General features: G+C 37.8%; 1 protein-coding gene across 6 annotated transcripts in view; it reads right to left on the bottom strand.

Annotated features, from left to right (window-relative positions):
* Positions 1-18,986, bottom strand: part of SEMA5A (semaphorin 5A) — a 329,372-nt gene that overhangs the window by 234,900 nt on the left and 75,486 nt on the right. For all 6 annotated transcript variants that reach the window (XM_072034957.1, XM_027451744.3, XM_072034958.1 and 3 more), the window contains one exon: positions 16,843-16,938. The gene's annotated coding sequence lies outside the window, so the exon portion shown is untranslated. The remainder of the gene's footprint in view (positions 1-16,842; positions 16,939-18,986) is intronic.

The following is an 18,986-nucleotide window of genomic DNA, read 5'->3' on the forward strand; positions in this document are numbered from 1 at the left end:
CAAAATCCAACAATCAGGATGCCAGTATTTCTAGATCAGTTAAAAACACCATGTTTGAATTATAATTTACCTCTAAATTATAAACTATGCTTTCTTTTATTTGACTCATAAGCTGACGTATAAAAAACAGAGTTGCCATGCAAACTGCAGCTGTCCAGTGTCAACGATGCTTTCAAATAATTATCTTTGTTGATTCTGCGTCAGTTTAACAGCAATTTCAGTGCACGACAAAGTGAACTTAGGTCAATACAAGTATGTAAACAAACAAGTGTGGTGTGGTGAAAAGATGCCAGTTTCAGGACTGGGTCTGTGTACATGCACCCACAAGCAGGTCTAGCATTTCTTTACATGCACACCAGTGCCCACTCTTGCAGACACTGCTCACGTACCTTGCTGCAGGCGATCCATTTCACTTTTCCTGTCTGCTTTGCTCCACTTCTTAGATTGTAGAACAAATAAAGTTTGATCGAATTTTACTCATACTAAATAACTGCTCTGGACAACATACACCTTGTAGATAAGCATCAACCAGAAGAAAAAAAAAATAAAGTACTTAATGACACAGACCATACACTAATACACAGACTAATGCACTGCTGCACTGGAATAGAATGATGAATGCAAACAAACATGTTCTCCTATATTATCAGTGTATGTACTTGAAATAATTATTGCTAGTTGTTTTTAATCTTCAATCATGCCAGTTTTACTAAAAATACTGAGTTTTTCTACTGTAGTGTTAGTGGTACGTTTTTTGCAAGTCATTTGAAGAATATTTTCTTACTGCTACCAGGGGGAATTGCTGTTTTCTCTTTAGCAAGAAAAGGCACCACCGTTGTGCGTTGTTAGTAAACACACAGAAAAATCCTGAAATGGTATCAGCAGCCACATGAAAAAAAAAAAAAAAAAAAAAAGAAGCTTTATAACCTCACCTACCTAGCAAATGCATTTCAAAAAGGGAATAGGAGAGAGTAAGAGCTATAGAGAGGATGATGGCTCCCTAAATCCAGAGCTTTCCAGCAAGACAATCTTACTTAACGTACGTGGGGTGGCTACCAAAAACATCTAACTAAATTCTCCAATGTCTGTGCTTTCAATTGCCAGTGCTGGCAACAGTACTGGTGTCACCCAGAAGGGAGAAGGAACAGAGGCAGGTGGGGGGCACCAAATGGGCCACATCTGTCTGGAACAACAGTGCTCCACTCTCTTCCAATGAAAAATGCCAGAATCTTTTCTACACAACGTTCATATTTCACTTGTTCCACAAATGAACCGAGACTTTTTTCTAATCATCCATCTCCTAATAATACATAGACATGCTGAATATCAAAACTCATTTAAATCTTGTTTACAAAAAAAAAAAATATAGTTTTTACTATAGTGATTAATCCTGTGGTTCCTGTCAAATGCACAAATAAAAGCTATACCTCTTTGTGGTATAATTACTTAGAGATAAATCCCTTATTTTAAATAGCTTTAGAAAAACAATTTGTGTATCTCTCATATACACAATTAGATTAGAGCAATAGCTCAAAGATCACCTCATTAAACACCAAGATGAAACTGGAGGCTATATAGTTCTTCAGTGAAAAAAATTCAAGCATATACTATCGTGTCTCATCACTGGACCCAGCAATCCAGACTGTTTGCTATGCAACAGACTAAGTCCTTCTAATTTGTATTCTTATATAGTGAGACTCAGCTTCAATTAACAAACTGATTACCAAGTTACTTCAACTTTTTTTTTTTCCCCTGAAATTGTTGCCATTCATTTCTGCAGTGGCATGAATTTTAAAATCTGCAAGAGGCAGTCACCCATCAGCTGTCATTGACTAACGCAGTCAAAAATCAATCCTTAAATTCATAGTGACATCCTGCCAAAAGCCTGCCAATATCTGTAGCTGATGGTGGCAACTCATTAAAGAAGAATCCACCATCAAAGCTAGTTCTCCAGCACAGCTCAAGGAGCTGAGATAACTGTGATTTACATGAAGGAAGCTTTCAAGAACAGTGGCCTGAATGAAGCAGGTCTGTAATGGCTCTCAGATCTCATTAATCATGCCCAAGGGCACATCTGCCTCTTCAGGGGGGCAGAGTGCTAGTGGATGGCAGGATCCTCGAGCAAGTGCCAACTCACCCAGTTGGTCCACACAGAACAGCATCATAGAGGTAAGAGTAAAGGCTGTCATATCAGCACAACATAGGCCCAAATTTCATCAAAACCCCAGCCCCCTCTCCCCTAATCCCCTTTTCACCCCTAGTTTTCTTCACCTTACAGCCAGCCTCCCAGAGCAGTCATCCAGAGCACCTGTCCCAGCACATTCCTTGAGATGTTCACTGAGCTGTGATTTTCAGTCTGGCAATTAAAAGTCAGTCTGTGGAGGAGGATGGAGGGATCCTCTTTCTCTGACAGAGCCTAAGAGCTAACACAGCTAACACAGCTTTTCCTTTACAAAATAACTTCAATGGAAAAAAAAATGTATATGTTTATATATATATATAGATATATATATCTATCTATATATAAATATATATAGATATATAAATATATATCTATATATATTTATATATATTTTTATATATATATATATTTTTATATATATATATAAATATATATAGATATATATATCTATATATATATGGTAATCACTGCTTGCAAATAAAGCTCTGAGAAGCGGAGAAAGTTGGAAGGAAAACCAGAGGAAGTTTAGCAGCCAAAGGGAAAAAGTAAAGTGAGAGTAAAATGAGAAAAAATGGGCCAGGAGAAGGCAGAAGCCACAGCTAGTGCAGGAAAAGGAAATGGAGAGGGATAAACTGTAGCTGCTCAAGGATCTATGCACACTCCTCCACATTTCTTCTTCTTTCTGTCTCAGCTGATACTAATATCAGCAAACCACGTGCATTTTCTTAGTGCACAAAAGATGGCCAACACCATCAATATGACATACAACACAAACTGTTCTGTACTAAGAAAGAGGAAAACATCTCTTACAAACTCACTTAGTAGTACTATATGCACAAGTACCATGAGTAACAGCAGTTCAGTAAACGTGCCTTGCCACGTTATCCTGCTGATTTTGAATTTGCATTTTTAAGCACAGCTTTGCAAAGGGATTGGGCAGATCCATAGAAACAGGACCCACAGATGGCTGTTAAATATCTGGGCACTCCCATGTGGCAGTCTGCTACTGGAACAGTATCTGTGGAAAGTCCCACTAGCAGCATGCCTGGTTCCTTCACCCTTCCCTAGCCACGTTCTGCTTGCTCCTGCCAGGGACCAGGTGTGGGGCAGGATCCATCCAGACTCTGCAAAAGATCTGAGCTCAGCTCTGTGCAACATTCAGTTTGCATTTTACTATTTTGCATTGCTATATGTTACACACAAGTCAGTATTTACACGTTGTTTATGAAGTCTAGTGAAAAATGAACATGTCCAACTGTAAAACAAAGAAAAAGCCATTGCATCATTTTTTATTATTTTTTTTTTTTTTCAAATTGTTGTACTATACATGCGTGAGTTGTGACCACAAGAAGAAACAGCATCCCAAATAGCCAGTCTGCTGCATTTTTTCCTGAATATTCCCTCACCCATCTATTAGGAAGCTCTACAGTTTGGAAAGCTCTCTGCTGGTTACAGCTGAGTCAGCAAAGGCTTCAACATCAGCATTCTCACATAGGCATTAACTGGAGTTTCTTGCAACTGTCATCCTTCACAAAACACGATATAATATTAACCTTCATAAGTTTCTATCACTTTAGCCAGCAATGCTGTTAGTGGACCTTACAAAAATGCTTTCTAAATATCTCTGGCATGCTCCTGAGAGATAAAATATAATGCTGTGGGCTAAAAAAAATTTAAAGCAATATATACTTGCAGAGACTTCGTAATGCTGCCCTTGAAAGAAGATGCTTTACAATACATATTTCTACACCTCAGTAAATGAAAATTATTTGTGAAAAATCTTTTTTACTCATTAAACTTGAGTGTAATAAAAGGAAGCCAGTTCACCACACTGAACAGATATTACACTAAGAAAAGCAAATGACCAGAAGCATAAAGTATTTTTAACATTTATTTTCACCATATTTGCTAGCCAATGCAGTCTCAGTTTATGGCATTGTTTTTTCCTTTGTTTTAAGCTACATAACTACATTTATTTCACAAAATTAATTAAATACTTTGGAGAAGTGCAGAAAATGCTTTGACTTAGATGGAAACTGCTGCAATGATGACATTTCATGAACGTCCTTCAAACTCTTATTCTTTCCCTATCTTTACAGCGAACTTACTTGTTGCAATATTTTGGTAAAAAGTCATCCATGCTCTCTGTATATGGAAGCAACAGAAAAAGTGAATTTTAAGGTATCTCCACTGGGAACTGGTAATTTATACTGGACCACAGTCATAACTGTAAGGCTGTGACTGTTATTTTGCATAATCAATATACCGAACCTTCACTATAATTTATATATCATAATTATCATTATGTTATATAATTTATTTATGTATATAAAACTCTTAAATCACAAAAGCTCATGCTTTTAAATCTGGACATGTACCTTGCCTTCTACCATGACTATTATTCAGATATAGGTATTATGCAGGAAATAAGTTTAGTTTAGGATGCTTTGTCATATTTTCCTTTTCCCCACACATTATTGGAAACCATCTTGTACAGTGGACTACAAAAAAAAAAAAGATTTAAAAGCACGACTTGATTTAATAAAAGGTGGTAGTTCATGATTGAGATGAATTCCATGCAACAGAACAGCAGAAGACAATGCCCTGAGATAATCACAGGAAAATGTTTAGCTGGAAAGAGGGTATTTTTTAATCAGCCAATAGGAGAAAGAGAAAGGTAAAGGTAAAAAAAAAAAAAAAAATTAATGTAAGATCTCGAAAGTGTACAAAAAGTGTCTTTCAGTGAAAACAGAAGAAAATGTGCTAATATGAGAGTAACACAAGTTTAGCTGTTGCATTCTAGATAAGTTGGGAAAAGACAACACAGATTTGTGTTGTGCTTTCTGAATAATTAAGACAGAAGATCATCACATCACATTATCACAGCCATCTGGAAATACATTTTTATATTTATAATTTATACAGGAAAAAAAATGTACATGATGTAAAAAAACAGAAGGAAGCAACTTCAAATAGCTGTGTTTTTGTTTTTAGTTTTAAAGTTAATATCCAACTGAAAATAGCAGAATGTAAAGCCCAGAAAAAAATAAAAAAATTCTCTACCATTTTATGTCACTGTATGAAAGTGCTTCGTAGTACTTGGAAATTAGCTTTTATAAGGACTCACATTTCAAAACGTATTATATTAAATCACCAATCTAAAGAACAAAATTGTACTGCTAAAAAAGAACTATTAGTGGATATTCTTCACATTAATACTAGGTGAACTTCCAAAATAAAGATTGTATTTAAGTAGTTACTACTTAAAAGAACTGCTGGCTGAGCTCCAGAATGTCATGAAATGACTACTCTGACCACCTGCTTCAGTCAAATAACTCAGGTGAACTTATTCTTCTGGTGGGCTCAATGCTGCAGTTTCTTGGTACCATTTTTATAGAGCAATGGCTTTTAAACAAATTTTAGCAAATTTGTGGTTGTCACAGCTTTGACAGCTGAAATACAAAAATGTATTCACTTGTATTATATGTTGAATCCACTCACCCCACACACCCCTTTGCAAATGCATTTCCCACCTCCTCTCAATTCCTAGCCAACTGCTAGCCTTTGATTTCTTTCTTCCTGTCAATAACCAAGACCATATCTCTTTATGGCAACAGCTTCAGTGATAGTAAGTTTTAGCTGACTGATATGAAGGAAAGGGGATTACACATCACTGCTATAGAACACTTCTGTTCTCCATCTACTTCTTTATGTGTAACTCTTCTTCCAAGATAAGCACTCAAAATACATAATTCATCTCACCAGGTGTCTGGACTCCTCCTTCAGTTCTTGGGCAAGCAACAGAGACAGTATCCTATAGAGAAGGCTTAAGGGGACTGAACCACCCAGTATCTCTGCAATGGTTGTAGACAAAGTCTAGGGTAAGCAGGCTGCTCTCCCACTTTCCTTGACCTTTATTATTACCACTGCAAAGACTGATTTTCTTTTCTTTTTTTTTTTTTTTGTGCATCAGCAAATGTTTTCCTACACATTTACATGGATGTAACACACCAATGAAAGTGCTGTTTAATGTTCAGTCTAATCCCATAACTAATCTATAGGCAACAGTACTCAAAGAGAACCCACCTATTTTATTTTACCACAGTACATTTCTTCACTCCGAGGGTGGTGAGGTACTGGAACCTCTACTGCCCAGAGTAGCTGTAGATGCCCCATCCCTGTAAGTGTTCAAGGCCAGGTTGGATGGCTTTGTGTGACCTGGTCTGCTGGGAGGTGTCTTTGCCTATGGCAGGGGGTTGGAACTATATGATCTTTAATTTCCTTTCCAACCCAAACCATTCTGTGATTCACTGAAACCCGTATACTAGATTTTGCATTTAGATCTGTGTTCCAAATGAGAACTGCACCAGAAAAAAAGCATGAATCCCTTCTATGCCATGTTCAGTTGTGTTAGTACCACAACAATTCACAGACAGCATGCAAACTTTTTTTTTTTAATAGAAACATTGAATACATGACCAGCAATACTGTCTTTTGAAGATGCCTGTCAGAAACACAGGAAACTCTGATAAAACTATCAGAATTCTAGAAAAATTAAGTTTGAAAGGAAAATATTGGCTTCAGCTAAATTATTTAAAAGATCATCTACCTTTTGTTAATTTTTCACTAAATCCTGAATCCGGAGGCAGGTATCTTATACTTTCTGTGAAATATCAAGTTCATAAAATCTTTCCTAAAATAAACTATGTGAAATTAAGCATAATGGAATCCTCTAATATTTTTCAAAGACCATTTTGTAGCTAAGAAGTTCAACCACAAGAGTCATCAAAAACAAAAGATAAAATTCAAAATTAATACAAGTAATACATGTAATGTACTTACTATACGTGTATACAACAGTCTCACAGATGATAGGAACATCCTTGTACATGCCTGAGCTTCCTAGCAATGTAAACTTGCTTATTTTTCTAGATTCTAAAGATATGGTAAAACAGTATAAATAAATAAATAAATAAAATAATTTTAAAGAGAATAAACCATAGTTGTATTTTGTTCCCTCAACATCACTGTTAAAAATGTAAGTTATTTGAACTTACTAAGTTCAAAGTCATTAAGTTGTTTAAGTCCAAAATTATTTAAGTTATTTTAAAGTCTGTTTAAAAGGAGTAAAACTTGGTGCATCAGAAATTACATACTAGCTTGTGGAATGCATTCAATGAAGCTGTCAAACAACAAATAAGATGATGTCAAACAACCTCAGGTTAAATGAGGAATGTCTCTTGACATATTTGTTCCTACACACAAAAGACACCTGTGGGTTTTCTTCAGAACACATTGAGCTGTTCTGTACATTTGTATCTCAAAATAAATAAATAAATGCATTCTATTTTTTTTCTGAGACTGAAACCATCTTTCTTTAAAAGTTTTTGATTTTGTTTTAAACTTCATCTACAAAATTTTATCTAATTGTTAATGATGAATCTCTTTTTAATCATTTCTACTTAAGAGCTTTCAGGAAAAAATCTATTCCATAAGGTTATTTCACAAACTAACAATGTTGTGAAAATCCAATTTGTCTGGTGACATCTTTCCCAATGATTTCTCAGTGGCTGACAATTTCCATCAGTCAAAGACTAAATTACATGAAGTGTCACTGATGTCTTCATCATATCCAAAATCACTTTAGACTTCCATAGCTTTGTAGCCATCATTTTTCATTTATCACTTTGGAATCTTATAAGCACACAGTAAGTATGCAAGTATTGCATACATTGAAAAAATATCTTAGGCTCCTCCTTTTGAGGAATCTAAGATTCAGAGAGCTAATGTGTCAAAGTCACCTTGAACTCATAAATAGAGATGCGTAGGATGACTATGTATTCCCTCAGAACTCTAAAAATAAAGGCTTGCAGTTTCAGCTTGCTTAAACTGTTTTGCTTGCATCCAAATTTTTCTGGTACCCCCACAGGTGTCTAAGTGGAAATTTCCTGTCCAACCCACACAATACACTCACAGATGTCATAGCAATAGCCTGTGGAAAACCATCTAGAAAACCTTTGGAGCTCCCTCCCCAGTGCTCACCATCGGGCAAGGCTGGATGACCTCCAGTCAGGAACAGCCTTAGCTACTGTTGCTTAAGACCACCAAGATCTATTTCCAAAAGCCTCATAGTATGGCCAGCACCCCTTTTTTGCACTACTTTCTGTACATCTTCATACCTTCACATTTCATGTGCCTCAAAAACAACACACACACACACAGAGCACAGACAAGGGTTCCCTTTCCCGGGATGAACAAATAACCACAACACTGGCACACTGACATGCCACAAGTACAGCTTCCACTTCACCTGGCTGCCTTGCTCCTTCATCTTATCCTGTCCACAAGTCTATATCCCTGTTCTAACACCCAGACTAACACCACACCCTGAGCAAAGACCCCAGCTCCCAGGCAGTCTAGATTTTCACAGTAGTCAGTTGTAGCAGAGCAAATAGTCCAACATCAGCTAAAAATGGCATGTCTCAGCACTGAGACCCATGCACTCACTTGTGACTGGCACCATCTTCTCCCTCATATCATCCCATCCCAGATAGTTGTCCTCCAGCATCATTTTTAAGAACACCATAACTGCTATATGTAGGAAGAAAAAAGAGGTGTACAGAACTTGTGCTCATTAAATCACAGTGCACCTTCTGCAAAACAAAAATCTTCCCCTTTCTGCTCTCCCTCTCGCCCTCCACTGCAGTTGAGCTTCCTTCTCCGCTTTCCCCAAAACAATGTGGAGAGGCAATAAAATACCCTGCTTCCACTGAGACATAATGAGCTGGCTAGTGGCTAACCCAGGATACAAACCCACACCAGAAACATCATTTCATATAAACTATGCCAGGATCCCACTCACTACTCAGCAGCAAGGAGGATAGCACATATTTCAGTCTACCCCCTTAATTCACCCTGAGCTCCAGACCTGCCAGCCAATGCACTCATCACAAGCCAGACAAACCACCTTTCCCATTTCCTCAGGTATTGAAAGATTTGGCATGTTACATTGGATGCAAGTGGTGACTGAGAAAATTGAGTTAAAACACTGAGAAAGAAAGGTCTCCACATGATTCCAAGTCTACCACTCCAGCATCATTTCCAAAAGAATTCAACAAGCCATTGAACAGCTCAGTTTTGGAAGACAGCAGATCCCAAAGCATCTCCTCATGGGATCCATTAAAAGCATCTTCACACTTCGTAGCTGAAACTTGGACTGAGACTTGTACAGATTTCTCAACTCCTTTTCATCACAAAGCCTTGGCAGATAATGATGGGACCAGGCAGTGTCCATCACGCAGGGGACGTGGCAGTCATGGCATGTACCACATGTGAGTAAATAAACAAGAAATCTAGGAGAACGTGATATGAATTCTTGTGGAACAGCCCATTCCTTCTTGTGCCTACACAGAGGTGACCAGCTACCCCACTGTGTGAGCACCACCTTCCACTATGCCCTAAGCAAGGGTGGATCTCTAAGTTGACTCCTCCAGTTCAGAGTGAAGGAGTGCATTACACCCCATACAAATCAAGGCATACTGGCACTTCTGCAATCTGCTGTAGAAGTCATAATAGACCTCAGTGTCTTTCCTTTCTGAGCCGACTAAAACCTCCTTTTGCTTGGGTATTCACAGGACCGGGTATTAATTTAAACACAAACAAAATGTCAAGATATCTTTCCCTTCCTTTATTTGTCTTTATTTCTTCCATCAGACTTTCACAGATACTGAGTATGCTCTTATTTCCTGCCACCTCTACCCTTCTGCTTTTCTATAAACATGCTGCAGTTAAATTCCTTCTCCCTTGTTTACCAACTCTCCGCCTCAAAGACATTTGCATATTACTACAGAAAGACATGATGTTAAATCTACTTTCAGAACAACAGTTCATGCATAAAGCTCAAGAAGGAATAGCAACTAAAGGAAAATGACCGTGAAAAAAGAACAAACAACTTTCAAATAGCCTCTGACAATGACAAGGCAAAACACAAGTACTATAAAATATCCCACAAATAAAGTCCAATTATACCCTGCCCCTTGGCTGTAAGTATGGTGTTGAAAAACGATCAAGCCAGAGCAGAAAAATGTCAGTTTACGTAGCAGCAGTGCAATGAGATGCAAGCATCATAGGCATCTCCCCTCTGCTATGAGAAAGGTCTTTGGAATGGAATTGTTGGAACTCAAAATAAAGAGCCAAGAAAGAAAATGTTAGGGATGCAAGGCCTTTCCACTGGGGCTCTTGTGTACTAAGGAAATGCAAAATTTGACCTAGAAATGGGCAGAGAGAAAAAAAGACCGGACACAACAAAGAAAACTACCTGATAAAAATAAACTTAACACACAAACTTAAGACACAACAAAATAAACTACCTGATACTGTGTGTATTTGGACTGGTTAAAAAAAAATAATCATAAATTTAAATCAGTGTTAGAAAATACATAACTCAGAAAGACTTATTATGTGAATGACACTCATATTCTCCAGGAGTAGTAACAGAAACTTTCTAGCATGCCATGTTTATGTTCTGCCTCAGCATGTTTCACCACTGAGAGACAATGGAACTTGCACGCTACTGGAGAGTCGCAAAAGTCTGGATGCAGCAACGGGTCCTCTCCATCCTTTCCTATCAGGCCAATTCTCTCCTCAGTTACATAGGCCTTCCCTATGACAAGATAGCTGCAGGATGACCTAGCAAAGTAACTATACTGCTGAAGTCACCTTGATGTGTTCTAGCTTTTAAATTGTTAACTTCTTTTAGTATAAAAATGTAATTTACCTTTTATTTATTCAGTCACTACAGCCATATCGAACTCTACAACTAATCAATACAATTATAGATAAACACATCTTTTCTACACGGGAAATCCAGTTGGAATTTCATGGATCTTTGCTTTTCAAAGATACAAACCTATATTTACAATTTAATAAATTTATCATATAAAAAGTTATGAAAACAAATTGAAACATGGCTCTCACTGTGCATACCTTCAATGCTCTGTAAATAACTCAAGCAGAGGTCATCTCAGCAGGTTAATCATAAGCCATATTGCCAAGATACAGAGTTTGTACTAGCTAGGCTGTATTATCTAGTCCATAGATAAATAAAGTTTTCAATTTCCAGGGCTGTCAATCTTGCATGTTTTCCAGCAGTGAATTCCACCATATTTTATAAAAATGCAACCTTAAGCTGAGTGAAATATAATTCAAGCCACTTTCAGTGGTGTTGTGCAGAAGGGCTTCCAGAGCAAACAGATTATACTATTTTACACACACACCAAAGTAAATAAATAAATAAATAAACCTACCATGTGTAGTAAAATGAGACAGAAAAAAAAAAAATCTGTATCAACAGAGATGGCTCAAAGGGTCTCAAAATAGTGCCCTTTTCTGCAAATTCTTTTGACATATTCAACAATTGAGACAAGGGAAAGCAATCCATGAGATTTCAGGCAATTGAGAGATACCTGGAATACCTGGAAATAGCATCTCAATTGCAGACAAGCATGACTAGTGGAGGTGCAGTTATGCCAGTGTGGAAAAGTTAAACCTTAGTCTTAATTAGAATTTTATTTTATTTTTTCTTTTTTTTTTTTTTTTTTTTTTGGGGGGGGGGAGGGGGAGAGATTAAAATTATAAATCAAAGACCACTTAGTTTCACACCAGGTGTTAAAACTCAGCTTCTAGATACCCTTAATCCTGGAAACTTAATAACAGGCTTTAACGTGAAGACACTCATTTTCTGTAGCAAAAAACAAAGGGTATTTCCATTAGACACAATGACCTCATCCATCCCTCTATGATCCTCCTTCACCTTCTATGCATACAGCACAATTCATCACTTCAGTAAAAAGCTGTTTGCAGTTCAGTGGCCTGCGATACGTTACATACCAGACACAGGGCTTCTGAAAGAGAACTAAGCTCCTTCATTCCACCCAGAAATTGCTGTTGCTACTTTGAAGCAATGCAGGTTACTTGTAACATAAAAACAACACCAACTACTACTACCACAAATGAGCCTTTCATTTTTATTCTTCATTTGATGCAATTCTCTGAGCCTGGTCACAAAGGGAAACCACCTGCCACCACACACACAGTGCTACAAGGAAAATACCAGGAAAGTTAGAAGTGTGAGGAAGGACACTCCTTCACCTGGATGAGCTCAAAGAATTAAATGGTTTGGGAAATGTCTGACCTAAGCAGTACTTTTAAGTGGTAATAGCCTACATTATATTTCTCTTCCTTTTTTCTCTTGTGAACTGCTCTTATTCTGCAGTTCCCCTCCATTTATCCCAAATCTCACCCTTGTACCCCCTACTCTGGCAAAAAAAATTCTCTTTCCTCAGGACTCAGTATGTCACTATTTAAAACATTCACATGTTCTTTGTCCTTAGAAATTCTGGCCACGTTTCCTAGAATTCTTTTGAGTATCTATTTCATCTGCTTTATTCTTGCTTCTGCTACTATTTTAGCCAAATTGTTCTTTACCAAAAGCCACTACTCTCCCTAAACCAATGAAAAAATATTGTTCTCCCCTCTCGTGTTTTTTTGTTTGTTTGTTTGTTTTCCATTTTTATTTCAAGTATCCTCAGAAAACTTTCTTATCTCACCCCGTAAAGTCCACCATCTCTACCCAGAAATGAGTGCCACTAGGAGATAGTAGTGAGAAAAGGTGTGTTTGTTTTGTTTTGTTTGTAATTCCTCTCTCATTGACATGCAGTACAGACTCAACAGGGAATGCAGTCAGGATAAAAAAAAAAAAAAAGATTTTTGGACTAGGAACTGAACTCTCAGTGAAACAGCTTGAACATATTAAGACTAATTGAACTGTAATTCATCAAGTGCCAAAATAAGCATTCATCTTACAGCAAGGGAAAAGTCTCTGAGTTCAGCGTAAGACCTCAAATTACATAACAGCTTAATATTTCTAAAAGGTATTCTAACAACAGAATTCCTTTCTGGGACTGCACCCTGCAACCTTACTGTTTATAAAATAGTGCATCAGAACTGCCACAGCAGGCTGGGCTGCATGTTTAGCCTACACGGAATGATCATACCGGCCTGCTACCCTGTCCCCAGGAACAGCCAAATACAAATGTCCAGACAACAGTGAAAAACAGAGCAATTATGTAGAAATATTCTCCTCTCCATCCCTCAAAACACATAACGCACACCTTTCTACAATTTGCAGATGAGCAAGTGCTTTACCTAGAGGAAACACCTGTGTATGTCTCCCCTCCCTTTTCTAGCTTTGTTCAGCAGCTCTTTATAACCATGCAGCAGGCACAGCATCCTGTGGCAAGGAATTCCAGACTTGACTTGCACACTGTGCAAAGAAAATCTTCTTTTCCTTGTTTTGAAAGTACTCTCTGCCTGTTTCACCTGGTATCTCCTCTGATACAAAAATAAGGTGGCAGTGAATATTTATTTCCTATCCACACACCTCTTTTGATTTTATAGACTTGTGCCCTTATCATCAGGCCAGCATCCCTTTTACAACTGCAAGGCTCTCATCTACACTCTTAGTTGTTCTTGCCCAGAAGCAGTCCCATGCCTTCTTCATTCTGTTGCCCTTACTTATTCTTGATGAACTTTTCTCTTTCCAGTTTTGCTCCATTTTTTCTGAGATAGAAGACCAGAACTGTCATCGTATTTCAGACACAAATACACCATAGATTAAGAATGGCCTAATAATATTTTGATCTCTATCCTTTCAGAGCTACTTGTGACATACATTTTCTTTTTGACAGATGATTTTTCCATTAAAGTCCTGCTTTTAATAGCAAGATCTAATTCTTGATATGCAAAGGCCACCCCAAAAATGTTACCGACTTTGAATTTTGTCTACCATTTTAATGGCCACAGTCTAATAAGTTTCTTCTGCAGTGTTTCATTCTGCTCCCTCTTTTTACTTTCTTTTGCCTTGAATAAAGCAATATCTGAAACAAACTTTGTCATCACCCTTCAGCTTCTGCTCCTAGCCACTTAGGAATCTAATAATATCCCTGTACAGAGATCTCTGTGGAAATCCACTGGTGATTTCCAGCTACTATGAGAATTGATCACTTTTTGTCCTGGTGTTTTGCTTCTAGTCTTTTAAACAATTATTCACACAGTTGGCACTCCTCCCACCAAACCTGTGCTTATTGAGGTCCTTCAAAAACTTCTTGCAAGGACTTTGAATGCCTTCTCAAATATAAGTAAAGCAATACATCGTAAAGTCTCTTTCATCTGTGTTCCTGTTAAGTCATCCAAAGGACCGCAGCAGTTTATAAAGACTTAACTTCAAATCACAAAATTGCTATTTGGAAGGGATCTCTAGGAGCCATCCAATCCAACTTACTACTAAAAACCAGAAGTAGAGCATGTAAGCTATATCTTTGTTCGGCTGAGACTTGAGAACCTCCATGAGGAGAGATCCATCCCCCTCTCCTGTACATCTGTACTACCTTTCTAGTGAAAAGGATTTTCCTGAAATGTCCAATCAGAACACTTCAATCTGTAACCTAAGCAAGCTGACCCTCTCCTCCCCTGTTACATGGTTTGCTACTACTAAGAACACTGCAGATGCTCCATCATCTTTATAAGCACCTTTTCAAGTAGTCGAAGGCTAATAGTAGCTTGTCTCTAAATCTCTTCATCATGATTTTGTTTAAAGAAATCAATGCTTTCCCTGTATCTCCATCATATTTATGTAATGTCCTTCCTAACACACCCACTAATAATTTTTTTTTCAATTAATCTACACAATTTAAACAAAAGGCTTACTGGTTTCTAGGTTCCCAGATTCCACTTGAATGCTTTTTAAAATGTGGCATCAAATTAGGCAACTTCAAATCTGTTGCCGCTGTGACACTTTATGGAATCATTTAGGTTGGAAAAGACCTCTAAGATCAAGTCCAACCATTAACCTAGCACTGCCAAGTCTACCACTAAACCATGCCCCTAAGCACAACATCTACACATCTTTTGAATACTTCCAGGGATAGTGATTAAACCACTTCCCTGAGCAGTCTGCTCCAATGCTTTATAACCATTTCGGTAAATATTTTTTTTTCCTAATATCCAGCCTAAACCTCCCCGGCACAACTTGAGGCCATTTCCTCTTATCCTATCACTTGGTGCTTGGGAAAAAAGACCAATCCTCACCCTGCTACAACCTCCTTATTGTAGTTGTAGAGAGTGATAAGGTCTCCCCTCAACCTCTTCTCCTACACGCTGAATAACCCCAGTTCCCTCAGCTGTTCCGTATAAGACTCATTCTCTAGAATGAAATTCTAGATTCATTGGCCTTCTCTGGGCATGCTCCAGCACATCAATGTCCTTCTTGTAGTGAGGGGCCAAAAACTAAACACAGTATTCAAGGTGCAGGCAAAAGCCAGAGCCAAGTACAAGGGACAATCACTTGCCTTGTCCTGCTGGCCACACTGTTTCTGATACAAGCCAGGATGCTGTTGGCCTCCTTTGCCACCTGAGCACACTGCTGGCTCACATTCAGACTGCTATCGACCAGTATCCCTAGGTTCCTTTCTGCCAGGCAGCTTTGCAGCCAGTCTTCCCCCAGCGTGTAGTGTTGCATAGGGTTGCTATGCCCTAAGTGCAGGACCCGGCACTTAGCCTTGTTGAACCTCATACAAGGTTCATACAATGGACCATTGGCTTCAGCCCATTGGTCCAGCCTATCCAGATCCCTTTGCAGAGCCCCTCTACCATCAAGTAGGTCAACATTCCCACATAAAGCAAGAGGTTGCATGTCACACTCTGTAGCTGGTCTATTTTGCCCTTCAATTCCTTAACAACTTGGGCAAGCTACATCTCATCCTATCAAATTGGGAACATGCAAATTTGTTCCAGCCTCTCCTAACAGACACTTTCAGTTGAGGAAGACAATCTCATAAGAGTTCCATAAGAAGCACTCCAAAACAGGAACCACACCACACTTTCCAATGGTGAATGCATACACACAAGAATTATTTAGCTTTCTGCCATGACTTTATATTGGATCATTCATTTCATAATGTCTCTATATGCGAGCCCCACAGGGTCTTCAACTGGTTTCCTACTACTGATGTATTTGGAAAAAAAATAATAAATTATTAATTCCATTTTTAGCATGATAGGTTTGTTTGTTTGTTTTTTGTTATTTTGTTTTGTTTTTAGTGGTGGGGTGTGTGTCTGTTTTCCTCCTTTGAACACAGACTCAGCATTTTGAAAAAAACTTCTTGCTTTTAATAGTCTCCTCTACCTTGTCATTTAGCTACACAGGTTCCCTTCTCCTAAGTCTTTTTTAGACAAATGGTCAGCATTTGCGTGCAGCCTTCAAAAGAGCATCCTGAAATAGAGTATCCGTCACCTACAAATATTTTACTCTTAGAGATGCCCTTTCAATTTTTTCTTTAAACAAACATCCTCATTTTTACATTTTCCCTTTTCAAAGTTAAACCTATTTTAAGAGAGGCAAAAAAGAAAGAGAATTGCAGGTTCTGCTTTTTCTTGCTTTCTTCCCATTTCTGTTTCTCCCATTTCCCTGGCTTAGGGAGGAGAGAAAGGCAGAACACTTATAACATTCTACAAAGTTGTGTCTCAGTCTTTTTCCAGATAGTATCTTACAATCTCCCCATGACACCACCTACCCACTGAACAAAATACAGTCTCTTACCTACCTTTTAGTCACCATCCCTCTGCAATCATCCACCAGCACAGTCCTGTGTTTGTTAAAAGCCTAGCAGAGAGGGGTCCTGGGTCTACCTTGTAGGCTCCTAGGAGATAATGAAACAAAAAGAAACAAGTATTGAAGAGTAAGCTCATGGGCAATTCTCAGAGATTTATAGCAGTAATAAAATACCTGTCCTTCAAGACAATAAATAAGAAATGTAAGGCACTGAACTGCACAATGGTAAACAAGAATCAAACAGAAAGAAGCAAGAAAAAAATAATTCTTTAAAATAATTGGCAGCTTCAGTCGTGCTAAGAATGAGAGAAGAGGAATATTCATCAAAGAATTAACAAAATCCATATGATGTGAATTTGAGAAAAATCGTCACTGTAAAAATCTTCCTTGGTGCCCTAAACACTGCTAAAATTAAATATGCCTCAAGCGTGGACTGGAATCTTGGCTTAAGTGAAATTCATGACAACATCCAGGTGCGCAAAACTTTGGTGATCTTTCATCTTTCCATAAACCAGAAAGTTCAAGAGAAAAATGTAGTTGCTGTCTAATGTCTCAGAACAATACTAAAGGTACTTTAAAGAAGTGATCTTAACAATGCATCTCCCTAAGATGTTAATCCATTGTGAGAAGTGCAAAAACAATATAAAGATTCAGAAAACGACCTCTTTTCTTAACTGCAAAAAAAAAAAAAAAGAAAAAAAAAGAAAAAAAAAGAAAAAAAAGAAAAAAAGAGAAAAAAAAAGAAAAAAAAAAAAAAGTACTGCTGATCAACCAACAGCTATCTTGAATCTGCAAGGCAGGAATCACATATCAGTTTCCTGCTCTCAACACCTCAACAAAAAGGTACTTTAGAGGTAAGAATCAGTAACAGACCATCTAATTTAAGCATTCGTTTCTTGATTGAGAATGTATACAGCACAGAACAAATACACTAGCAATCAACAGTTCACCCTTGAACCTAATCAGAGGAATGAGGCAAAAAGAGTCATTGTTCCCCTCTGTTTACTCACTTATATAAAGTGACTGTACTTGATGATTGAAAGTGCTTGCATTTTTTTTTCCCTGTGCTTTTCTGACCTACAAAAGTCTCAAGAAGTCTGCTGAATACACATACAACACTGCCTAAAAACATTGTATAACAGGGAAACATCACACCTGCAGGAAGATCTCTCCAGGTTAAACAAGGAAGATCCAGGTTGATGGTTACCATGCCCAACTTTCTCACCAACCTCCTGCTCCCTATCACCAAGAACTTAAGGGCTTTATTATTTATTTTCTTTTAAATAGTGTATATTGTATGCGCACACACACACCCCTCCATGAAATTCAGTGACCTCAAACTTTGCTGTTGAAGCTGCCAACAGCAAATTTATCTGGTGTCTCCATAACATAGGGATCAAGTGAAACTCAGTATGGAAAGTCATTTCCAATTTCACAGTCCAAGGTGGTAGGTGAAACTTGCATTGCATCACCGTTTTATTTGCCTCCCACTTTTCAGAAAGTCAAGGACAAATTTAAATCTTGGAAGGGAACCAAGTTTTACTTTTTATATTACTACGTACCACAGAATACTTGAATACCTCAGTCCAACTACCTGCCATCCATACACATTGATGACAAAGTATTCTGAAACACTCACCCTGACAATTAATTAATTACAGGAGTTACCCTACGGTAAGCTGTACAGACAACTACAAGCATCACATCTCTAAAATGCAGTGTGGTAATGATTTATGTATGCACTCACTACACCAGAAGAAGAAGCTGAATTGTTATGCTTTGAAACATTACAAAGAAAGCTATATACCTCCATTTTTCTAAACAAACCTGACAGTACTAGTGCCTTCTATATATGCTTTAGCCCACCCACTGTCCCCTTACTCATTTCAAGATTTATATTTCTACATAGAATCCTCAGATTTTATTTTACAAAAAACAAAAGCTTTAGCAAATTTATTTTTATTCTAAAGAAGTACGTAGACAAAACAGAAAACACAGTTTGAATTCGGGAAAATATGCACACACAGAAACAAACCAGTGAAGCCTGGATTTCTACAACTTCATGTCTTGTTTCCTTTATACTTCTTGATATGGGAATCCTGATGTTCCTGTGACTGGTGGCACCCTCATTTGACA

This window comes from Anas platyrhynchos, chromosome 2 (genome assembly GCF_047663525.1).
Source record: "Anas platyrhynchos isolate ZD024472 breed Pekin duck chromosome 2, IASCAAS_PekinDuck_T2T, whole genome shotgun sequence".
Classification (NCBI taxonomy): domain Eukaryota; kingdom Metazoa; phylum Chordata; class Aves; order Anseriformes; family Anatidae; genus Anas; species Anas platyrhynchos.